The 25908-nt window shown below is 43.7% G+C and overlaps 1 protein-coding gene across 1 annotated transcript in view; it reads right to left on the bottom strand.

Moving 5' to 3' along the window:
* Myl10 (myosin light chain 10) overlaps positions 1-25908 on the bottom strand; it is a 146862-nt gene that overhangs the window by 119393 nt on the left and 1561 nt on the right. The gene's annotated exons all lie outside the window — the stretch shown is intronic.

Here is a 25908-nt window from a genome sequence, read left to right as displayed (position 1 = left end):
CCCAGGATCCACACGGCAGGAGCGAACTGAGTTTTTTAAGTTGTCCTCTGACCTCCACAGGAGTACCATAGTACAAATACACATACCTCACAACACATAAATAAATAAATAAATGTTTTTTAAAAAAGTAATTGTGCCAGGCATGGTGATACATGTCTTTAATCCCAGCACTCAAGAGGCAGAGGCAAGTAGATCTCTGAGAGATCAAGGCCAGCCTGAACTGCATAGTAAATTCCAAGCCAGCCAGTGCTACATGGTAAGACTCTGTCTCAAAAAAAAAAAAAAAAACCCAAACAACTGACTGGGTATGGTGGCACATGCCTTTAATCCCAGCACTCAGAAGGCAGAGGTGGGTGGAGCTCTATGAGATGGAGGTCAGCCTACTCTACATATGGAGTTCTGGGCCAGCTGGGGCTACAAGGAGACCCTGTTTCAAAAAGACCAAAAAAAAAAACCAAACCAGTGATTGATTGTCCCACCAAGAAAAGTAAACCGAATCATCCAATTGGCTGTCACCTGCTAAGCCCCAGTGCAACGCCACCTCCCAATACCCAGGGTTCTTATCTCTGTATCACATTAAGTGGAAAAACAAGTGGGGGAAAAAATTAAATAATTATGGAGGTGGGCAGAGGTTTTTTTTTTGTGATCGAAAAGGTTGATAACACTTGTATAAGGAGTCAAAAACATCTATAAAAAATGTAATCTGAATGTTTTTGTTGTTGAAAAAAAGTCTTCTGTGAATCATGAGTTATGAAAAACAGTACTGGGGAAGGCTGTGGACAAGTTGGTTCAAGTGTCTCAGGCATCTGATGAGCTCACGCCTGGGTCCAGCTTGGCTCCTGGGACTGTTGGGATTTTATCAGGTTCACAGCGCTCGGCTGCCCTGATGCTGGCTCCAGGCCTCTCCTAGCTCTTTCCTCATCCCTGCCAAATGTTTGGGAAACATTCTAGAAGTTGAGGGAAGACAAAGCTGGGTTGGTCAACTTGTGGCCACAGTGAGAAATAGATGGTATTGCTATCCTGTTTTTTGCTTTTTCTCCTGGAAACAAGGTCTTGCTTACTACGTAACCCAGTCTGGCTTTGAATTTTTGATACTCTGTTTAAAAAATATTTTAGTCATTTATTTATTTTAAAAATATTTTATTTTTATTTTATGTGTATGAGTGTATTGCCTGTATGTAGATAAGTGTACCAGTGTCACGCAGTGCCTACAGAAGTCAGAAGAGAGCATCAGATTTCTCTGGAACTGGAGTTACAGACAGTTGTTAGCTACCATGTGGGTGCTGGGAATCAAACCCCAGTCCTCTGCAAGAGCAGCCAGTGCTCTTAACTGCTAAGCTATCTCTCCAGCCCCTGAATTTCAGAACCTCCTGCCTCAGCCTCTGGAGAGTTGGGATTATAAGTATGTGCCACCACACCTGGGCGCATGCTCTTCCAATTTTGTTTGTTTGTTTGATTTTGAGACAGAGGCTCATGTAGCCTAGGATGACCTTGAACTCCCAAGTGCTGAAATTATAGGTATGTACCACCATGTCCAGCTTGTCCAATTCTTTTTTTCAGCCAGGGTCTCACTATTTAGCCCCAGCTGGACTAGAACTTGCAAACCAAACAGACTGGGCTCAGACTCACAGAGATCCACCTGCCTCTGCCTCCCGAGTGCTGAAATCAAAGATGTGCACTACCACACTGGCCCTATTATTTTTTTTAAGATTTATTTTTATTATCTTTAATTATATATTTGAGGGTGTCCATACACATGAATGTAGGTACCTGTGGTGACCAGAGGCATCAGATCCCCCAGAGCAGGAGCTGTAGGTAGTTGTAAGCCTCCCAGTATGAGTGCTAGGAACTGGATTCAGGTCCTCTGCAAGAGTAGCAAGTGCTCCTAAGGGCTGAGCCATCTTTCCAGCCCCTTGTTTTGCTTTTTGAGGTGGGGTTCCACTATGTAGCCCTGGAACTATTGATCCTCCTGCTTCAGCTTCCTGAGTGCTGGAATTTCAGGTATGTACCAACATACCCAGGCCCCCCACACACACACTTTCTAAATTTTTGTCAGCCCCACCTAACATCAGGCGAGTCAGGGTGGCTCAGTTCAGTGAACCCAGCCCGGGTTGAAGATTCACATTTATTCAACACTGTGTTGGGTCACCTTCTCTGAGGAGGGAACCTGTGGCCTGGCCTCTTTGGAATGTGTCCAGAGGTTGGCCTCTATACACCCTGGGCAGCTGTTGACATCACAGTGACAAGCCCAGCACTCCCCAACTGACTATCTGTTCCGTGTTACTTACACAAACACTGCGTGCACTAGCTCATTTATTCCCACCATAGAGCTGAAATGAGTCCCTTCTTCCAGCCACACAGTCAGAGGAAACCCCACAGCATGGGTCTGCCCCTTTAAATGGTACAAAGGGGTGAGTGGAGCCTGGTCAGGCTGTTGAAACACAAGGTGATGAGTCTTTCTCAGAATGACCACATTTTACCCTCTGGCATACAGGGAACCTGCAGGTTAGCACAGATCACACACCTGGAGGGTTGGTTCCACAGCCTGGAATCCAGGAAGGTGAAATCCATCAGTCCTGGGGAGCTAGAGAGCTATGACCATGACCTCATTAGAGATAAATAGGTTGACCCTCCAGGGGGTGAGCAGCCTGCCTGAGGCCACTCAGCTGGCGAGGGGTGGAGCCAGGACTCAAATTCAGTCCCACTTCACTATGAACCCTTAGCTGTTTCACCTCCTTGCCCCTGTCCTTTTGGATCTGACCATACTCAAGTGAGCTCAGTGTCTAAGTTTCAGGTGCATGAAATTGTTGCCATTGAGATGGCTCAGTGGGTAAACCCCCTGAGTTCAATCCCTGGAGTATATGTCAATGTGGAGGGAGAGAACAGACTCCATAAAATTATCCTCTGACCCTCACACCAAGGCATTTGTACCCCCACACAAACAGACACACACAATAATTAATAAAATTAACAAAAACATGCATGAAATCTATTGAAACTATAAGTTGATACTTTTAAGAAACACTGTAGAAGTTAGACTTGCCTGCCAGGATGGCGGTGCAACATTGTCATCTCAGCACTTGGGAAACTAAAGTCAGGAAGATGGTGAGTTTGAGACCAGCCTGAGCTACATAGTGAGAACTTAGCCTTAGCGTGCACATGCACGCGCGCACACACACATACACACACACACACACACACACACACAGAACAGGGAAGGATGGAGAGGAAGAAAGAGAAGGAGGGAGGGAGAAGAGAAGGAGGAAGGGAGAAGAGAAGAAGGGAGGAAGAGTGAAGGAGGAAGGGGAAGAGGAGAGAAGGAGGAAGGGAGGAAGAGGGATGGAGGAAAGGAGGGCAAGGGAGGAGGAGGAAGAAGTGGGGAGAAGAAAGGGGAAGAGGAGAGGAAGAGGAGAGAGGAGGGGGAGGAGAAGGGAAAGGGGAGGAGGAGGAGAAGGAGGAGGAGACGAGGATGGGGGGAGAGAAGTGGGGGGGAGAGAAAAGTGCACTCACATGCCTGGTTGCCACAATGGCCCTGTGAGACTTCCAGGGTGGCTTCTGAGCCCTTGGCAGGAAAGTGCATTATTTTCAGGTCCCCTTCCTTACTCTATACTGTGGGAAGCACGAAGAGGGGTTCAAACTATCCCAGCCCTGGAACACATTATTTTAGCAACTTCTCACTTCATTCCCAGTATGCAAGCTTCTGATCAGAATATAGGTCTGGTCAGCCTGGAACTCCCTATAAACTTGCTCTGTAACCCAGGTGGGCCTGGAATTCACTATGTAGTCCATGCTGGTTTGGGACTCTATTTAGCTCAGGCTGATCTAGATCTCCCTATATAGTAGGCCAGGCCTGCCTTGAACTTGCTATGTAGCCTTGGCTGGTCTAGAACTCCCTGTGTTGTCCCAGGCTGGCCTAGAACTCCTTATATAGCCCAAGCTGACCTAGAAATTCTCTGTACAGGCCAGACTGGCCTTTAATAACCCAGATTGACCTTTAAGTCACTGTGTATCCCCGGTTGGCATTGAATTTGCTATGTAGCCCAGGGTAGCCTAGAATTCCCTATATAACCCAGGCTGGCCTAGAACTCCTTGTATAACCTAGGCTGGCCTAGTACTCCTTATGCAGTCCAGGCTAGCCTCAAACTTGTGATCCTTCTGCCTGTCTCTCAAGTGCTGGATTATAGGTAATGCAACATAGCCTCTGGCTCAATACAGCTTTACCTATAGAGCCAGACCTTAGAGCAAGATAGGGAGCCTGAGCAAAGGAGCTCTGGTCCTTGCCTTCCTTGCCTGGGGTCTGAGAGGAAAGAGCAGCAGACCAGGGAGGTTTTGCAAACTTGGAATCAACACAGACTGACAACAAGGAAAAAGGAACTAGTTCTAGGTGAATTGCACACAGCCATTCATGTTTTCCTTATTCATTTTCATTCATATTAAAGAGATAGTTCCAACTTTCTGGTGTCATGGTTCTACTATGAAACAGAGTAAAATAAAGATGAGACAAAAGAAAAGAAGGTCTGGGGCTGGGGCTCAGTGGGTAGAGTGCTTGCCTAGGGTGCATGAAGCCCTGGGTTCTATCCCCAGCACTGCAGAAATTGGGGCATGGTGGTGCATGCCTGGGATCCCAGCACTTGGGAGGTGGGGACAGGAGGATCAGAAGTTCAACACTATCCTTAGATATACAGAGAGTTCAAAGCTAGTCTGGCCTTACAAAAAAGGGGGGATGGGTAAGGGGATTGGAGAAATGGCTCAGTGGTTAAGAGCATGTGCTTTTCTTGCAGAGGACCCAATTTAGTTCCCAGCTCCCATATCAAGTGGCTTACAACTACCTGTAACTCTAGCTCCTTGTGGTCTGGTGCCCTCTTTTGGCCTCCATGGGAACCTGCATTCACATGCGCACACACAGACACACACGTACACATAAAGAAAAGTCAAAATGAATTCATTAAATGAATAATTTTTTTTTGTTTTTTGGTCTTTTTGAGACAGGGTCTCCCTGTAGCCCCAGCTGTCCTGGAACTCACTATGTAGACCAGGCTGGCCTTGAACTCACAGAGATCTGCCTGCCTCTGCCTCCCAAGTGCTGGGATTAAAGGTGTGTGCCACCACGCCCGGCTATGAATAAATATTTTTAAAAGTCTTTACATAGAAATAAAAAGAATAGCTATTAATCTCCATTTTTTATTTTTAAAATATTTTATTTATTATTTTATGTGTGTGAGTGTTTTGCCTACATGTGTGTAAGTGTGCTCGTGTTGTACGGTGCCCGTGGAGGTCAGAATAGAGGGTCAAACCCCTTGGAACTGGAGTTACAGATGACTGTCAGCCCCCACATGTGTGCTGAGATTTGAACCTGGGTCCTCTGCAAGAGCAGCCAGTGCTCTTAACTGCTGAGCCATCTCTCCAGCTCCAATCTGCACTTTTTAGGTAGCTAAAGTTAATCACTCTTTCAGAATGAAAGCAGGTGGCATGGTGATGGTAGGAAGGAGAGGGGCACTGATAACATAGCTCAGTAGCTCATTAACATCCTGTCTGTATTGACCAACTGAACTGATCGCTGCCAGCTGTCCCATCCCTCCATGCCACACAGTCACAGACATAAGGTGCGTGCATCTGGGCTGAGCGAGAGATCATGGAAATGTTAAAAGAAGAAAAAGTAAAAATGATTGCATTAAGCAATATGATCTTCTGCAATCAACAGCTGGTGATAGCAGAACTTTCAATCTTTTATTTTGTCTGGAGCAGAGCAGCTAAGTCTGGTGTTTAGCTGTATTTTGTATTGATTTTCAAAATGACAAAGAAAATTTCAGGAGCTGTCAAACAAACACGAGACATTTATGAAATGAAGTTCTGAAATGATGGTCTTCTGCCACTTGGGCATTCTTCCTCATCTATTATGGGTCTTTCATTAATGATTAGTCGGAAACTTCTGACACAAGCTTTGAAATGTGTCATTGAAAGCATTCTTACTAGGCTGGTGAGATGGCTCAGTGGGTAAAAGTATTTTCTGCCAATCCTGATGACCTGAATTCCATCACTGGGACCCACATGGTGGAAGGAGAGACCTGACTCCTGAAAGTTGTCCTCTGACATCTACATGTGCTCCATGTCAAGCATGCATACACACACTCCACACACTAAATACAGATTGGGGTTGGAGAGGTGGCTCAGTGATTACGAGTGAGCACTGTTCTTGCAGAGGATCTGAGTTTGAGTCTCAGCACCCTTCTAGGGCAGCTGACAACCACCTGTAACTCCAACTCCAAGGCATCTAACGCCCCCTTATGGACACCTTGTGTACCTGCACTCACATGTGCATATACTCCTCACACAGACACACACATATACACATAATTAAAAATATAAACAAAATCTTTAAATACATATTAAAAAGAATAAAACTCTCTCATCAATTTCCTTAAATCATAAGAAATACCATTCCCTTAAAAAAAAGCAAGCAGCTAAGAATGCCTGCACATAATTTGATCCAGAGAGGAAAATGCAGTTTCCAAACATTTGCAATTATGAAAAATACAATAGCAAAGCAAGCAATGTTTTAAATTAAATTCCTAAATGTACATTTCATTTGAACTTAATAAAACATCGCTTATATTGCAGTTGTACCATTTAATTATTAAAACTCCTATCCAACCGGATTAATAACTATGGAAAAGATGCTTGTCTTGATTCGAGATTTCCCTCCACTCAGCACTCCCTCATTATGAAGACAATCCCTCATTCTAGAATGTTTTTCTGCTCCTCAAAGACCTGCAGTTAACTCATTTTTAATGCTGTAAATTATTTACACCAGAAACTTACAGACACACAGCAAAACAGAAACGGTGGGTACCCATACATTATTTTATCTTTAGTTTTTCTTGTGCTATATCTTCTTAGGCTCAGGCAAGTTTTAAAGATTTACAACTGATAAATATTTACAATGAGGGGCTGGTAGAGAGATGGCTCAGTGGTTACCAAGCAGTGGCTACTGTTGCAGAAGACCTGGGCTTGGTTCTAAGCACCCACATGGTAGCTAACAACAACCATCACCACCACCCCCGTCACACACACACACACACACACACACACACACACACACACACCCCAATATGAACTAGTGAAAAGGCTTAGTGGTAAAGGTTCTTGCCACGAAGTCTGATGACCTGAATCAGATTCCTGGAATTTACATGGTAGAAGGAGAGAACCAACTCTCAAAAATTATCCTCTGACATACATATATAAGTCATGGCATGTGTATGTACATAAACGCACACACACAAATAAATCAATAATTGTAATAAAAACTCCAACGGTAAATGAGTGAATGAATGAATGAATGAAGTAAACAAAGCTAATCAGATGTGATGACACACACTTGTAGTCAATCAGTCAATCCCAGCATAATCTGGAGGTCTGAGATCGGGATCTGGAGTTTGAGGCCAGCCTGGGCTACAATGTCTGTCGCTACATAAATAAATAAATAAATAAATAAATAAAATAAATAAATAAATAAATAAATAAATAAATAAATAAATAAAAAGACCAGGTATGGTGGCTCATGCCTGTAATTCAGCACTCAGGAAGCTAAGGCAGGAGCATCAAGACTTCAAAGCCAAGTCAGGTATGGTGGCATACACCTTTAGTCCCAGCACTTGGCAGGTGGATCTCTATGAGTTCAAGGCCAGCCTGGTCTACATAGCAAGTTCAGGCCAGCTGGGGCTAAAGAAAGACCCTGTCTCAAAAAGACCAAAAAAAAAAGAAAAGAAAAGAAAAAAGAAAAAGAGGAATTTAAAGCCAGCCAGGCCTGGTGGCACATACCTTTAATCCCAGCAGTTGGGAGGCAGGGGTAGGCAGATCTCTGTCCAGTCCAACGGGGGCAACAGGGAGACTCTGTATTAACAAAACAAAATAAAACAAACAAACAAAAAAGTTCAAAGTCAGAGCTGATGATACTCAGTGGATAAAGATGCTTGCTGCCAAGCCAGACCAGACACCCTGTATTTCATTCCCAGGATCCACATGGATAGAAGGAGAGACCCAACTCTCACAGTTGTCTCACAGACAAGGAGGTGAAGGTACTTAATAATAAATAAATGTAAAAATTAAAAACAATTAAAAAATAATAATTAAGTCTGGAGAGATGGCTTAGCAGTTAAGAGTGTGTACTGCTCTTGCAGAGGATTCAAGTTCAGATCCCAGCACCCACATCGGGAGGCTCACAAACAACTGTAACTCTAGCTCTAGGGGATCTGATACCCTCTTCTGGCCTCTGTGGGAATCTGCACATACCCACACACAAATACATATGTATACACATAATTAAAAATAAGAATAAATCTTAAAAAAAAAACATTTTTGGGGGCTGGAGAGATGGCTCAGTGATTAAGAGCACTGACTGCTTTTGCAGAGGACCTGGGTTCAATGCCCAGCACCTACATGGTGTCTAACAACTGTCTATAACTCCAGTTCCAGGGGATCCAATGCCCTCTTCTGACCTCTGTGGGCATTGCACAACATGGGTGCACTTACACACATGCAGGCAATGCACTCATATACATAAAAATAATAAAAAGAATATTTTAAAAAAAACAATTTTTCGTTAGACATGGCGGTGCATGCTTTTAATCCTAGCACTCAGAAGTCAGAGGCAGGTGGATCTATGTGAGATTGAGGCCAGCCTTGGGCTACAGTGAGATGCAGTGTCCAAAACAAAAAAAATCCCCCAAAACTCTCCAAACCAATAAACAAACCCAAGGTGAAACAAGTGTGTTTTTTAAAAAAGACATATTATTTTTATTTTATAAGTATATGTGAGTACCTGCATGTATATATGTGAACCATATGCATGCATGCCTGCTGCCTCTGGCAGCCAGAAGAAAACATTGGGTCCCTTTGAACTGGAGTTTCTACCATGTGGGTGCTGGAAACCGAATGTGGGTCCTCTGTAAGAACAGCAAGTGCTCTTAACTGCTGAGTCATCTCTCCAGCCCCCAACATTTTTCATTTATTTATTTATTTTTATTTTTTATTTAGAGAATACTTTGTTAGCTTCTATAATCAAAGCCACATAGATAAAATCTTAAATATTTAATACAGTACGTTATCCCTTTACAAATGGAAAAAAATTAAGTTTAATGTTTCTAGACCAGTATGGCTATTAATTTCTTACAATGCAAAACACAACATACTAGATGATTTATATATTTTTATGTATATGAATGTTTTGCCTGCATGTATGTAAGTGTACCCATGTCATGCAATGCCTGTGGTGGCCAGAAGAGGGCATTGGGTCCCCTGGAACTGGCATTACAGATAGTTGTTAGCTATCATATGGGTGCTGGGAACTGAACTCAGGTCCTCTGCAAGAGCATCCAGTGTTCTTAACTGCTGAGTCATCTCTCCAGCTCTCTCTGAGATAAGTGTTTGAAGGTGAGAAAGCAGTCTTTCCATGCTCTGGAAAGACACTGGACATATGCTTTCTTAATTATCCTGTCCATGTTTATAAGTCAAGTATGATTTGTCCTATTTTACAGATGGGAAAAGCAAGTCTTAGTGAAGTCAGACAGTGAGCAGCTGAGCCTGTTGGAAACCACATATTTTAATTCCTGTCTTGGACCTTTTTCCACTGAATTTTCTTGCTGTGACAATTTGTAATAATCGCCAATTATAATTTCCAATATTGTTGTGACATCAGATTTCATGAATTTATAGTTTGGCTGCTATTGAATTGTTAGCAACTTTAGTTCCTGATATGAACTACAGGGCAGGTTTCATATTCCATGCCTGGACATATATTGGAGATATTTGGGATTTTGTTTGTTGTTTTGCAGTACTGAATCTGGGGCCTCACACGTACTGGGCAAACCCTCTAACATTGAGTCACACCCCCAGCCCTTCACTGGGGGATTCTAGGCAGGTGTTCTACCACTGAGCCACATCTCTGGCCCCTCGGGGTTTCTTGGCAAAGCCTCCATTGCTAACCCACATCTCTAACCCTCTTTGAATATTTTACTTATATACAATGGTCTCACTAAGTTTTTCAGACTTTCCTTGAATTCATTCTGTAGCCCAGGCTGGCCTTGGACTTGCCATCCTTCTGCCTCTGGCTCTGGAATATCTGGAATGACTGGCCTGTTCCACCAGCACAGGCTTTACGATTGTATAGATCAATGACATGCCAGGGAAACTTAACCTCCTAGATAAAGGGCTTGGTGGCTAGACAGCCAGACAGGAAGAGCTAGGAAAATGCTGTCTTGAGTTAAATTGTTTTTGAAGCTTCAGGGATCTTATGCTGGCTGGTTGTCCTCTTTAGCATGGTTATTGCAATCTTGGCCTCAGGACACAAAACAATGAGACTTCAGTTGCATAGTGGGATGTGAGGTGGGTGGGAAGGCTGTTTTACTGGGCTTAGGGGCCTTTGGACTCCAGAACAGTTTTGGTGAATCATTCGACCACCATCTCTAAGGTCAAGTAGGTGAGTCCAAAGGCTTAGGAGTCTGGGAAAGGCAAGTCTGTTGTCATGGATACCGTGTAGCCCAGAACTCTGAAGGGTGCATGTGGATGAGAATGAGGTATAATAGACAACTCTCTCCTGCTCTATAAATTCACAAACAAGGGGGTGAGGGTGTCAGGGAAGCCCACTTGGCCCCAACAGGATTTACTCCCAAATTTACAGAGCATTAAAGAGACCTTGCTTGACTCAGAGACCTCCAGCCAGACCTAGAGTTACATGTGACCTGAGAATGCTTTCCTGCTGTTGGTCACCTCCAGCGACGGAGCTGACTCACTGTCAGATAGATCCCCTGAGGACAAGAAGGCCAACAGGCTCATTTTGATTTCAGCACAGTCCATGAAGACAGGTGTGTGGTCACCATGTGGCTGCTGGCATTATTTGTGAGTGGTTGGGAGAGGTGGGGAGGGACAAGAACCCTGCTTTACTTTGGAGGTAACTTTTTCTCTTCTTTTATAGGAAGGAACATAGAGCCTCACACAAGCTAAGCAAACACTACCACTGAGCCAGGCCCCCAGCCCCTTACTGGGAGATTCTAGGCAGGTGCTCTACCAGAGTCATGCCCCCAGATCCTCACTGGGGGATTCTGGGCAGGTGCTTTACCACTAAGCTATGCCCCTCAAGTACTCTACCACTGAGCAATCCCACCCCCCCCAGCCCAGAAATTGTGTTCCTAAACCCTCATCCTTTCTAATTTTTAATACAGTCCTTATGGAACAGGCTAGTTATGGCTCAGTTATTATAGAGGATAACAGTGAGTCAGAGAGGTTAAGTAACCAACTCAAAGTTGCTCAGTGAATAAACAGCCTACCGGGAGTGCATGGTTTACAGATGAGTGTGCCAGCCCCGTTGTCGGTGCCTTTGACCTCTGGCCTGTGGCACTGCATCTTCACAGATGTAGGCTGGAGAAGGAGTGAGTTTTTTTCTCTTCATCCATTTGCAGTAGCAGTCTGGATTGTTTTAGGAAGCTCAAGGGAGGTGAATTTTGAAGAGGCAGAGACAGGAAGTTTGGTCTATTGTCTGCAACAAGAGGTGCAAACAAGTCCTCTGCTTTGAAGTGCTGAATAACAGATTCCCCTGGGAGTGGTAAGGCGAGAAGGTACAAGATTCTTGAGCTGGCGTCAAATGCGCAACTCTGAGGACATCTGGGGAAGAGGCAACCCAGGAGAAACTGGGGCAGGATTTGTTTGAAGCGAATGGATCTTAAACATATCAAGCTACGACAACAAAGAGGGGACTAGGGGGTCACTTTTTCTTTTCTTTTTTCCTTTTTTTTTTCCTTTTTCCTAAGAGAGCTCTTTTTTTAAAAAATAAAAAGAAACAGCGTTCAAACACAGGGGGTGTGGGGAGCTCAATAGTAAAACTCAAGCATCTATCCAAAAAGTAAACAGAACCAAACCCGACACCTGATCTGACTTGGTTGGTAATAAAGACTTGCGATCTGATCAACCAGAGCTTGTGTAAACTGATCCCGCCTCCCACTCACAAGTCTGTATTAAATTGAGGAATGAAGCTGAGATACCCGGTTGAAATTAGTTTCAATTGGTTCCCCGAACTGCCCGCCTTGGACTGTCAGAGCAGCGTATGTGCGACCCCTCCCTTCCTTAGGTAGAAACCAGAGTCAGTTAATCAGAAACTCCCCCACCCTCAGACAGTCCATTAAATCAGACTCCCCTAAAGTGAAGAAGAGTCCAGGACAATTATCAAGTGGATTCTCAATGATGACCGGGAAAACACATCCTCCCTCAGCTGCTTAGATCACCAAACCAGTCGTCTAGCTGTACTTAAGGGGGACTTTGGACTCTCTTCTTTGGCTCTTATTTACAATCAATGGCTCCTTCAAGATCAAGGTCAAGCTATCCGTCTTTATAATAGATGCATGCCCTGGACTAGGGTGTCTGGAGCCTCCACTGCTACAGAAAGATGTCTGCAGATAAAAACTCCATGGCCAAGGATTGCTGGCAAGCCAGCTGCCGCAAGGTAAGACCATAGGTGGTTCTGCCTCGGGCAATGCCCACGGCTGCCTGCAGGGGTGGGAGAGACTCTTTCAGACACCCAAGAAGGTTTTGACTAGGTAGAAGGCCAGCCATGGTGAATAGGCTGGGTTAAGTCTGTGTGATACAGAAAGCCCAGATACAGAGACTGAGGGATGTGACTCCACCACAGAGTGTTGCCTACCAGGTGCAAAGCCTCAGCTCTGCTAAATCTCCTTGAACTTCACTCGGCCTGTAAAAGAAAAGAGAGATCCTTCTTCCTGTCTAGAAAGCCTGCTTGCAAGGACTAGAGACACACCTGTTAAAAATCCAGTGGCTGATCAGAACTGAGACTAGGCAAAGAGAACTCTTTCAAACTTGTGGTTTCCCACTGTAAGTAACAGGGATGTCTCACGTGGCTCTATTCCCAACCCCCTGCTCTGAGAGTTCCCATAAATGTTTTATTGGGGGGAGGATGGCACAGTCTCAGAAGTCCCCAAGGAATAGGAAGAAGAAGAGAGAGACATGACTGAGGTGGAATGGTGCTGCATGTCCCAGCCCCTTGATACCACAAGAATGGTTATCTGTTGGCCACAATAACATACCTTCATCAGGTTGCTGTTTGTGGGGCTTTTGCTCCATCAAATATAATTTTCTTGTACATATCAAGTAACATCAAACATAGCTGATGTTCTCCAAGAGAAATTTATAAAGGTGGTTTTGTTTTTTGTTTTTTTTTGTTTTGTTTTTTGGTCTGTTTCTGTGTGTCTGTGTACACATGTATGTGAAAACCTGAGGCCGACATCTGGTATCTTCTGTTTCTTTCTACCTTATATTTTAAAGAGAGGGTCTCACTGAATCGGAAGCTCCCAAATTCAGCTAGTCTGGCTGGCAAGCAAACTCCAAGGATCTTTCTGATTCTTCTTCCCAGTGCTAGTGTTTTGGGTGCTATATACCTCTATACCTAGTAGCTTCTTCTTTTTTTTCTTAACCTGGGCACTAGACATTGGACTCAAATCCTCATGTTTACATGGCAAACACTTTACTGACTGGCCAAATCATTTCCCCAGCCCTCTCCTCAGAGTGATTAATTTTTTTTCATTATATTGTTTGTGTGTGTATGTGTGACAGCGAGAGAGAGAGAGAGAGAGAGAGAGAGAGAGAGAGAGAGAGAATACATATGGTAGTCAGAGGACAATTTGTGGGAGTTGGTTCTTTCACCATGTGGGTCCTCTTGGGAATCAAACTCAGATCATCAGGCTTGGCAGCAAATGCCTTTACCAACTAAGTCATCTCACTGGCCTGGCAGGGAAAATTTTAAACTCTCTTCAGGGCAGGAGTCATTGTGTTCTCGGCTACCTTGCTTTGTTACCTCCCCAGAAAGCAGACACACACACACACATGCTCGTGTACACCATCACTGCCAGACTGAGCCAGCCTTCTGGAGCAGTTTCAGATCTGAACTGACTTTATTTCATAGCGCATTTGAAAAGGCAGGAAATTTTGCTTCTCTGTATGTGGTTGTGGTCTTGGCCGTGATTTCCTGAAATAAAAAGTCCCAGCAAAACAGGCCTTTAAACCGAATATGGGACCAGCCCCTTGCCAAAGTCAGACCTATCCAAAACACATTTCATACTGATAATAACCAGTTAATGTTGCCAAAAAAAACAAAGAATTACAATGCTCTACAGCAATGAGGACTCATGTTGGGGAAGTAAAGGCATTTAGTAACCAGTAGGGACAAGCTAAAGGAGCAGGGTTGGGTGGCTGTGGGATGGTCCTGTCTATCCTTGGAGTTTCTTCCTTCAGTCTTTAGGGACCGAGAACTGAGGGTCATGCACCTAGTCAGATCTATGCACAAAGTAGTATAATAAGTACTGGTTGATGAGATAAATCATGAATAAGTACAACGGTTGTTTGAGAAAGGCCTTGGGAGACAGTAGCTAACATGATGTCATTAAAAGACAGTTGGGAAATCGGGCTTGGGAGATGGTACGGTCAGTAAAGTGCTTGCTTTGCACACAGAAGGACCTGAGTTCCATCCCCCCCCAGAACCCGTGCTAGAGAAAAAACAAAACAAAACAAAACAAAACAACTAAGGGTGTGGTGGCAGTGGCTTGGGATCCTAGCACTGGGAAGATGGAGACAGGTGGATCCCTGGGGCTTCCTGGCCAGACAGCCCCACCTACTTGGAGAGTTGCAGGCCAGTGAGAGACTCTGATTTAAAAAGGAAAGGTAGATGGTACCTGACAATGACACCCTAGGTTGTTCTCCACTGATGCACACACCTGCATGTGTACCCACACACAAGTACACCTGTGCCTATATGAAAACGAGAGAGAGAGAGAGAGAGAGAGAGAGAGACCCCAGGGAACCAGGCTGAGAAATGCAATCCCCCCTTTCTTTTTTTTCTTTTTTTCTTTTTTTTCTTTTTTTTTTTTTTTTTTTTTTTTTTTTTTTTTTTTTTTTTTTTTTTGATGCTCTGGATCTTCATCTACTTAGCTATAAAATGGTGCTAAAATATTAGTGGAGGGGGCTGGAGAGATGTGTCATCAGTGGAGAGCACTTACTGTTCTTCCAGATAACCCAGCTCAGTTCTTAGTACTCATATTCAGCAGCTCACAATCACTTAACTCCAACTCCAGAGGATCTGACATCCTCTTCTGACCTCTGGGGCAGATGGACACACACACATACGCACACACACAAAGAGTAAGATTAAAATCTTTTTAAAAAGTCAGTGGAGGAACAAGAGAGACAAAATAAGAAACTATGAGCAGAGTGCCATCAAATGAGATTTAAGTAGATTTTTTTTCCATTTATTTATTTAATGTGTATATATGCACACACGCTCACATGTGCCCTACTGAAAGCTTACCATGGTATCCATGTGGAAGTCAGAGAACAACTTAGGGGAGTCAATTCTCTCCTCCAACCATATGGGTTCTAGGAACTGAACTCAGGTCATCAGGTTTGGCTGCAAGTGCTTTTATTCTCTGAGCTACCTTGCCAGCCCTCCTAGTTGATTTGTGTTGTTTATTTGTTTGTTTGTGACAGGGTCTTACTGTGTAACCCTGGCTGACCTGGAACTTGCTGTGTAATCAGGCTGGCCTCAGACTCACAGATATTCACCTGCCTCTGCCTCCCTGGGTGATGGAATTAAAGGTGTGCACTACCACTCCTAGCTAGGCATCAGATACCCCTGGAACTGGAGTTATAGGCAGTTGTGAGTCCCTCTTCCCTGTATGGTGCTGTGGATGTAACTTGGGTCCTCTGCAAGGGCAGTATGTGCTATTAACTGCAGAGCCATCTCATTCCCCCCACCCCCAGTAGATTTTTGCTAGCCAAAATTTGTATTCATTGATAACATTTGACTATGTGGCTGTGTACAAAACCTGTGTTTACCCCTGCTTCAGAGATATTGACTGGAGGGAAGGTATCAGGGATGCCTTTGCAATGAGAAAATGGGCACTTGGATGGCACCTGCATGGCGGACAGCATCGTAGCACACTGTCCAAAATAAAAAGCTTCCTTTTGATCTTTCAGCAACGCATCTAGCATCTTCTCATCTCACTGGCTTTTAAGATGTCAATGCTTCACCTCCTGGGCTCCCAGCTTAGTAGCCTGTTCCCTCCCTGTGTTAGGAGATTTAGTCAGTGATCATTGTGCATGGTTTTACTGATCCCCCAAATCCTCCACCTGCCCCTCCCATGTCCTTAAATCCTGCCCTGTTCAAGAGTCCATCATTTCTGAATTCTTTTGCTCATTCAAAGCAAGAATGAGTCTCAAGGGCTGGGAGCATGGCTCAGTGGTAGAGCGCCTGCCCAGAATCCCCCAGTGAGGGGTGTGACTCAGTGATAGAGCACCTGCCTAGAATCCCTCAGTGAGGGGCTGGGGGTGTGGCTGTGGCTCAGTGGTAGAGTACCTGCCTAGAATCCTCCATTGAAGGACTGAGGTATCTCTTAGTGGTAGAACACTGCATACATGGCATGCAGTAGGCTGTAGGTTTAATACCAAGCACCTCCTAATATATGAATAAAAGGAAATTTAAAGTAGTAATTGTCAGTTACCTCCACAGATCGACACATTAGTACTTCATCAGCTCCTTTGGTAATCTAACTTTACTTTTGTTGTTTTGAAACGGGATCTCATGTAACCCAAGTGGGCCTTGAACTGTTTGAAGCCGAGGATGAGGTTTAAACCACATCCTAAGTCCCTAAATTGTTAAATTCTAAAGACAGAGGCTTCATCTCTGCCTTCTGTATCTCTTTATAGTGTCTGACACAATGCTCTGCTCCACAGGTAGTGCTGGATGATTGGACAATGGGTTTCTTAACATTATTGATGAAATCCTGTCTGCTTCCCAAAAGTCTTTTTTAAAATTTTTATTTATTTTTAATTTTATGTGTATGAGTGTTATGCTTGCATGTATGTAAGTGCACCTGTGCCGTGCAGTGCCTGAGGAGGACAGAAGAGAGTGTCGGATCCCCTGGAACTGGAGTTACAGATAGTTGTTAGTCACCATGTGACTGGAATTTGAACCCAGGTCTTCTGCAAGAACAGTCAGTGCTTTTAACTGCTGAGCCATCTCTAACCTCCCCCCACCCCAAATCTTTTTAAAGAACATGGGTTGGACCAAAGAGATGACCCAGTGGTTTAGAGTGCTTGCTGCTCTTGTGGAGTACTCAAGTTTGGTTCCCAGCACCCACATGGGAAGGCTCACAACAGCTTGTAACTCAAGCTCCAGGGGATCTGACACCCTCTTCTGGCCTCTGTAGATACTGCATACACATGGTGCATACATACATATAGACAGATATACACAAATTTTTAAAAATCTTAAAAAAAAAAAAAAAAGAACCCAGAAACCCAGGACTCTGCAGAACCACAGCCACAGTTTGGCATTTGGCTTGGGTATCTTCTGTGTCTTTTCCAGCGCCTGACTGTAATGACTTCCACTTCTCCCAGAGGCTTTTGTATTTCACACTCACTTCAATTAGTATTAATAGAACAACACTTGGCATCTTTGTTGGATCTTTAGTTGGAGGCTCAGGAGCATTTTACGAGAAAGTGTTAATTATTCCCATTTTACAGGCAGGAAACCGGAGGCCAAGTGAGGTGTGACTCAGTGGCAAAATTAGGACAGGCTTTTCCTCCCTGCTCGCAATTGTCTCTCCTAATGATGGGATCATACTATCCCTGCTGGGTTAGAGTTAAATTACTGTCTAAGAAATAACATGTCAGGGGCTGTGGGTGTAGCTCAGTTGGAAGAGAGCTTGCCTGGCTTCACTGGTTAATCTCAAACACTTCATGGAACCAGGCATGGTGGCACACACCTGTAATCTTAGTACTCTGGGAGATAGAGGCAGGAGGATCAGGAGTTCAGTGTCATTCTTGGCTACATAGAAAATTCGAAGTTATCTAGGACTACAAGAGACATTGTCTCAAAAAACAATCAAAAAAAAAAAAAAAACAACAACAACAACAATAAAAAAAGCCACCATAATTTTGACATCTTTTGAGAGTCTGGTTGGATTAAACCTAGCTACTTAAACTGTTAAAGATGTTATACAGACTCTCAAAAACTGACAGTAGATCAGCTATTTAATGTGAACGAAGCTTGAGGGAGTGAAAAAAAGTTTTCAGCTCCTCAAGAGGAAGATCAACTTTCCTGTTCTCCACTAGAGCAAGCTTTCAGAATATTACAAATTGCATTTACCCAGGATAAAAATAATATACAATCTGACAGCCCTTATGACAAAGAAAATCCAATTACAGTTCACAAAAACAAATCTTTATTCAACTCAAAACTGTAGAACCTTAGAGATGTGTCTAAAGAAGTGTGGGGCTGGAGAGGTAGCTCAGTGATTAAGAGCACTGGGTGTTCCTGTAGAGGATTGAAGTTTGGTTCCCAGCACCCACATCAGGGGGCTCACAAACCACCTGTAACTCCAGCTACAGGGAATCTGATGCCCTCTTCTGGCCTCCATAGACAAATGCACACACATATACATATAACTAAATATAAAATCTTTTTAAGTGTGGGAAATAGAATAATACTTTGCTTTGTATTTTGATTTTATAACGTGTATGTGCATTTTGCCTATATGTGCGTAAAGGTTCCAGTGTCACACAATGCCCATGGAAGCCAGAGGATGGTGACAGATCCCTTGGAACTGCATTTACAGTTGTTAGCTGCCATGTGAGTGCTAGGAACTCAACTGGAGTTCTCTGCAAGAGTAGCCAGTGCTCTTAACCACTGAAACATCTCTCCATCTCTGCTTCATATTTTGAAAATAACTTTAAAAAGCATCATACTTATGCATATGTTGAAAATGCTGTATGGCAAATGGATATTATATCTATAGGGGCTGAAAGAGAGAAATAAGAGATCTCATGTAGCTCAGGTTGATCTTGAACAAATTATGTAGCCAAGGAAGACCTTGAACTTTGATCCCTCTGCCTCTACCTCCCAAGTGGTAAGAGTAATATTGATCTACCAGATGTGGTAGAAACTATAAGCTCAGCATTCAGGATACAGCTGGAGGAGGATCAGGAATTTGAAGTCAACCTGGGCTACGTAGTGAGATCCTCTTTAAAAAAGAAGGAAAAAAAGCAATATTAATAATGAGACCAAAATATAAATAGAATGCTTATAGTTTATATCTCTCAGGGGGAAGAAATGACTGAACTTGAATATATAATTATAATATTATTAGTGCTTTACATATTTCAAGCTACTGACTAGGCACATGGTTTTTTCTGTTGATTCAGGAGTGACATCAGCAGGAGTTCCATAGTGGCATGTATTTACATAGTCTGGTATATTCATGGCAAACAACCAAGGACCCTTTTTCAGACAAGGTGGAAGGCAAGTACCGATACTGAGGTTGTCCTCTGACCTCCACTCCAGCACCGCCCCCAACACACACACAAACCATACACATACAAACACACACACAATATACACACAAAGATTTTAAAAAATACCCGGTATAAATGTGGTAAAATAAGACTGGGTATAGTGGTGCACCCCTTAATCCCAGCACTAGGGAGGCAGAGGCAGGTGGATCTCTGGTTTACATAGTGAGTTCCCTGCCAGCCAGGACTACAGGAAGACCCTATCTCAAAAGAATTTTTTTTTTTTTTTGCAAAGTGAGACTAGAGCCAGGAAACTTCTAGCTGGTGAGGTAGAGTTTGGAAGCAAAAGTGAGAATAAAAAGTTCCAGGTTGGGGACTGGAGAGATGGCTCAGCGGTTGCAGAAGACCTGGGTTCAAATCTCAGCACCCACATGGCAACTAACAACTGTCAGTAACTCCAGTTCCAGGGGATCTGACAGCCCCTTCTATCTTCTGCAGGCATTGACCGCACGGGTGCACTTACCTACATGCAGGCAATACATGTATACAGATAAAATAAAAATAATAAATAAAATATATATTTTTTAAAAGTTCCAGTTTGGGGCAGGTGAGCTGGCTCAACAGTTAAGAGCACTGGCTGCCCTTGCAGAGGACTTGAGTTCAGTTCCCAGCACCCACATGGTGGCTAACAATGTAACTCCAGTTCCAGGGGATCTAACACCCTCTTCTGGCCTTCACAGGCATTGCACACTCATGGTGCACTTACTATACATGCAGGCAAAACATTCATACAATAATAAATAAATAAATAAATAAATAAATAAATAAATAAATAAATAACTCTTCTTGTTCCTTGGAAGTCCCAAATCCCCAAGTACTCAAGTCCATGATGTTAAATGTGTAACAATTATTTCTTCTCCATTTTTGTTGGTGATCAAAAAGAAGGCTTTGTACACGTTAGGCAAGAGTTTTACCACTGAGTCACTTCCCCAGCCCCCATAAAACTGTTATAGATCTATGTTCCAAGAGCAAACCTCTTCTATCAAAGAGCTCAAGCTGCAAACTTTAAGACAAGCAGGAGAGACCAGGATGAACTCATTAAAGGTGTAGAAAGATACCTACAGCAAGCATCACCGTTTATTGCTGATCTGAAGTGTAAGGCAGGCTTAAAGATGGGCCAGAAATGAAGTCTTTGAAGATTCCATAAAGGGTCTTGGAGATGAAGAAGGGCTCTCCCCAAGACAGGTGGGGAGGATGATGAACATGGGAGTCTCCTATCTAGACTTGATTCTTACAAATCTGACAGGTTTTGGTACAATGATATAACTACACATACAATTGGCATATAGAGATGAATGAGGTGCTGTGCATGTAATTACATGTAGCAAAATGCGTTCTTTTATTTGGTGGGCACTTATACAGTGCAATGAATAGTTTACTTAGAAATAATTGACATAAAGCATTATTTAAAAAACAAAACAATTGCCAGGCGTGCTGGTGCACACCTTTAATCCCAGCACTTGGGAGGCAGAGGCAGGTGGATCTTTGTGAGTTCGAGGCCAGCCTGGTCTACATAGTGAGTTCCAGGACACCTGGGGCTACAAGGAGACCCTGTTTCAAAAAGACAAAAACAAAAAACAAAAAACAAAACAATTAAAAGTAGTGTGGTTTTCTTAACTAAAAAAAAAAGATTTTTCTTTCATTCATTCTAGCACTTGATAGCACTTGATGCCAAATTGTTCTGGAAGATAGTCATCAAATATACACTCATGTATATTTGAGCACTCACACACACAAATAAAATAAAACACATACACACAGACACAAAACACACACATACACACAAAACACACACACACACACACACACACACACACACACACACACACACGCCCCACCAAAAGAACAAAACCCTAGGAAAGTAACCTCTGTTTTTCATAATGCTTTGATTTAAAGAAAAGGCCTTTGTAAATTTAAAGCGTTTTTTGTTTTGTTTTGTTTTGTTTTGTTTTTTTTGAGACAGAGTCTCCTTGAAGCCCCAGCTGGCCTGGAACTCACTGTGTAGACCAGGCTGGCCTCAAACTCACAGAGATTCACTTGCCTCTCTCTCCACCCCCAACACACATACTTTTCCTGGAGATAAAATTTCTAGGTTGAAATTTAACTTTAGGAGTTGACAATAAATAAGAAATGAAAACATAATCAGGCATGGTAGTGCACACTTTCAATCCCGGCACTCCGGTTGCAGAGGCTGGTGGATCTTTATGAGTTCAAGGCCAGCCTGGTCTACAAAGTGAGACCCTGCCAAAACAGAAAGAGCGAGAAAGAGAGAGAGAGAGAGAGAGAGAGAGAGAGAGAGAGAGAGATAGGAAAAAAGGAAAGAAAAAACCTTTCCTCTTCGGAGGGATGAGTATTTGTGGGGGTTTTGCTTTATTTTGTTTTAAATAATGCCCTACAGTGCATACATTTTTCAGTTCAGAAGAATTTGTTTAGTTTGGTTTGGTTTTTTTTTTGAAATAGGGTCTCACTTTGTAATTCTGGCTAGCCTAGATCTCAATAAGTAGCCCAGGATAACCTTGAACTTGTGGCAATCTTCCTGCCCCTGCCTCTCAGTGCTGATGAGAATACAGGCACATACCACCAAGTCCAATTTGGAAGACTTCCTGATGGCTAATTCTTTCAAGGAATTAGGTTTAGTATATAGGAACAATGGTTATAGTTGACTCTTTAGAGACCAATAGCAGGTACCTTCATCTCCTGGGATTACTGATGAAGGATCAGATTAGTAGGTATCATGATATATGTTACTTTTCAGAATTTGCCAATTTTTGCCTTAATGGGTTTAAATAAACTAAGGGCAAATATCAGAGAGAAGAATCTATAATAAAAGGAGAACAGGGAAGAATAAATTCCCCAAGACATGCTATAATTTTCTCCAGGTACCACTAAGAGTATCACCACAGCCCCAATGGAGTCTTGCTATCATCATCATCATCATCATCATCATCATCATCAATTATTATTATTATTATGTGCTGTTCTTATTGTTGGTTTTTGGAACCTTGGCTGACCTGAAACTCACTATAGAGACCAGGCTGGCCTTGAACTCACAGAGACCCACCTGCCTCTGCCTCCCAAGTGCTGGGATTAAAGGCATGCACCACCAAGAAGCCTGCCTGTTGTTGGTTTTTTGAAACACAGTCTCACACCTCAAACTCCTTATATACCACCTCTGAACTCCTCATCCTCCTGTCTTTACCTTCCAAGTTCTGGGATCACAGGTATGTACCAGCATGCCTTCTAACCTCTGTTTTATTTAGGTAAGAATAAAATAGGTCACAGAAAAAACTGAAAATTTCTGGGTTCATACGTTACTGATTTAGTTGCCTTATTTGGTGCTAAGCTGAATTTTAAGGTCTCAGAAACCAATATCATTTTGATCAGTTCTCTTATCTGGTGACAGGGACCTGAATTTTGAAGGTTTGAGGTGGTCCATTAGTCATATACTTAGGAGCTGTGAGCTCTCTTTCCCTAAATGGAACGCATGAACATTAAAAAAAAAAAAAAAAATGACCCAATGCCTCTGGATTGTTTTTCTTCTGCTTCATTTTAAATCATATCAAAAACATGTCGAGAGTTTTTTGGTTCTGAGCCAGGTCCTTCGTTTCTCACAGTGGGATCTGGAAGGATCTGATGTTTTCTTGTATTATCTTTGTGGGTGTCAGTGCAGACAGAAGTCCTAAAACCTTTTCATTTTCTAAATATTTGATGCAGTTCATAACTTTGTAAAACTACTATATTCAGATAAGAGTGGTTCTCAAGATTTTACAACACTTTGGCTGAAAATCAGCTTGAAAGAAAAATAGTTTGAAATAGTAATAATTTGTCCTTTATTAATTTATTATTATCATCATTTTTGTGACAGGGTCTCCCTGTAGCCCCAGCTGGTCTGGTACTCACTATGTAGACCAGGCTGGCTTTGATTTCACAGAGATCTGCCTGTCTCTGCCTCCAAGAGCTGATATTGAAGGCATTTGCCTCCTTTTCTTGTCATTATGTGTGTGTGATGATGATTTGTGTGGATGAGCATGCCCGGCTGGCATGTGGAAGTTAAAGGACAATTTTGTGGAGTCAGCTCTTTAGCTCTTTTTTGCCTCCTTTAAGTGGATTCTGGTCATCAAGCTTGCTAGGCAAGAGCAAGTTCACTGAGACATCTCATCAGCCCTAATTTGATCTCTGAGGTCTATAGTTGCTTAAAAAATTTAAATACATTCTCACTGGGCATGGTGGTGCACACCTTTAATCCCAGCACTTGGGAGTCAGAGGCAGGCGATCTTTGTGAGTTCGAGGCCAGCCTGGTCTACATAGTGAGTTCCAGGACAGCTGGGGCTACAAGGAGACCCTGTCTCAAAAAAACAAACAAACAAAAAATTTAAATACATTCCCAAAAACCTTTTCTCAAATATTTGCATTATTACTTCATTCATCCATGGTAATTTTTGCTTAGTGATTTACCTTTAAAAGGGGAACATTTTGTATCACTGGAAAAGTTATCTTAGTTTTTTTTTTTTTTCTTTTTTTTCTTCATCTGAGAAAGGACAATAAAGTTTGTATAACCCAAAACTGCTAGAAGAAATTTAAATTTCCTTTAAATAAAGCTTAAGCTCTGGGTCACCCAATGTAAGTCAGGTTAACATGCAAAAACATAAATAGAAATGAAGCGAGGGTACTTAATATCCCTCAAATTTATATCTAAAATATTGCCATGGATTCAGAACTCTGAATTCCAACCAGATGTATTTCTTGACTATTACACAGGTCATATATATTTTGTCTTTTCTTTTTTAAAAAAAACCCAGGAGATCCACAGTATAATTAGACTGAGAACATCTGTTTGTGTACCTTTTTTTTTTTTTGTCTAGCCACCTTTAAGGGCAATTCTTAAATTTTTCCTGTCTGCCACGACCCAAGTGTAAATTAGTCTCTACAGCATGTGGTAAGAAAAGTATAGTGGCCCAAGGTGGCAAGCTACTTGCTTCCCGCCTGGATCCGGGACACGACGTGGCCAAGTCCACGGGGTTCGCGCGGGCACGTGTGCTGGGGACCCAGAGGACCCGAGTGTCGGGGAGCCGCTGCCCTCTACCGGGCGGCGCGATCCGAGCTGCAGCGCGGCAAGGCAGCTTGCGGGCTCCTGCGCCGCGCTGCCTTCCGAGGCAGTCCTCAGACCCCCGAGGTCCTCAGTGTCCAGCCGGGCTCCGCGCCACGCGTCTAGGCGGAGGCTGCTCCTGCGTCCCTGACGCCAGCGCGCGCTCCTGAGCACCTGTTGCGGGTCCTTCCCGCGACCTGGAGGATGTCACCGGGGCCAGAGTGCAAACCTTCTCCTTCCCGAGCACGCCCTAAAACAGGCCGCATTTGCAAGACCTGGGGACACGGGTGTTCTCGAAATCTCGAGGTGGGAGGTGGATTCCATCTCCTATCTTCCCCCCAAAATACCGAACTCACCGCAACCGATTAGCGCTAAACCCTCGAGCTCGGTTCTCAGAGTAATTATTTTCTACTTTAGTGTTTTCTTTTGTGTTCCGTACCGATGTTATTTACATATAATTTTCCAGATTAAGGAATTTGGGGATTTGTCTTAACTAATTACACCTTCAACGAAGTGCGGAAGAATGAAAATACAGTATTCCTATTGGAAACGCAAACGCGTGGGCAAATCCATTCAAGATGACGATCCTAAAAACGCGTGCTTTGGGGCCAGGTTTCTGCGAGAAAGGAAATGTATAGAGAATTTCTTTCTTTTCGGCTTAAATGTGAACACGCTTGTCAACTTGGAAACACGCGTTCTGTTTTGAGTACATGGCACGCTTTCTGCCTCCCGAGACAGACGCGGAGTTGTGAGAAACAGAGCAAGTTTCTAGGGCTGTGTCTCAGAAGCGTGTTTGGGGACAGAACTGTGCTCTGAGACTGGAAAACTCTGGGTCTAAGCTAGGGTGTCTCGAATGGAGGGAGTTGGGGGACCCCGATGCCCCTTGCTGATGCTGTCTGCGTCCTGCTGCGACAACGCGAGGGTTGCATGGGGTGCGGGGACTTGAATGTGCACGCGCACCGCGGCAGCTTCCCTAGGGGTCCCAGGCTGGTGATTAGTGTGTGTGTGTGTGTGTGTGTGTGTGTGTGTGTGTGTGTGTAGGGATAACAACTCCAAAGTCCTTTCTTGACTATGAAACGCTGTGGTCCCTGAAGGTCCCCCAGCCGGAGCGCGCAGGGGACTGGAGTGCCACGGTGTGCCCAGCACCCGGGAGGGCGGGCTGCAGCATTTGAGCGCGTGCAGGCTGCAGCGCGAGTCGGGGCCACGGCTTCGCAGGTGGTCTCTGCAAGCTCAGCATGCACGCTGCAAAAGAGCATGGTTGCAGCGCAGTCTTCCCCCCCAGGTCAAGCAAAGGGATTGCACCCCCTCAAGGCGACGGCGACCAGCGGTCGCGTGCTCCGAGGTGAGGCTGGAGGAGGCACCCTGCAGCGCCCCCTCGAGGCGGGGTCGCGGGGAGGGAAAGGCGGGGGGTAGGGGTG

This window comes from Nannospalax galili, unplaced genomic scaffold, assembly GCF_000622305.1.
Source record: "Nannospalax galili isolate Female #2095 unplaced genomic scaffold, S.galili_v1.0 scaffold675, whole genome shotgun sequence".
Lineage (NCBI taxonomy): Eukaryota > Metazoa > Chordata > Mammalia > Rodentia > Spalacidae > Nannospalax > Nannospalax galili.
This window is presented reverse-complemented; position numbering and strand designations above follow the sequence as displayed.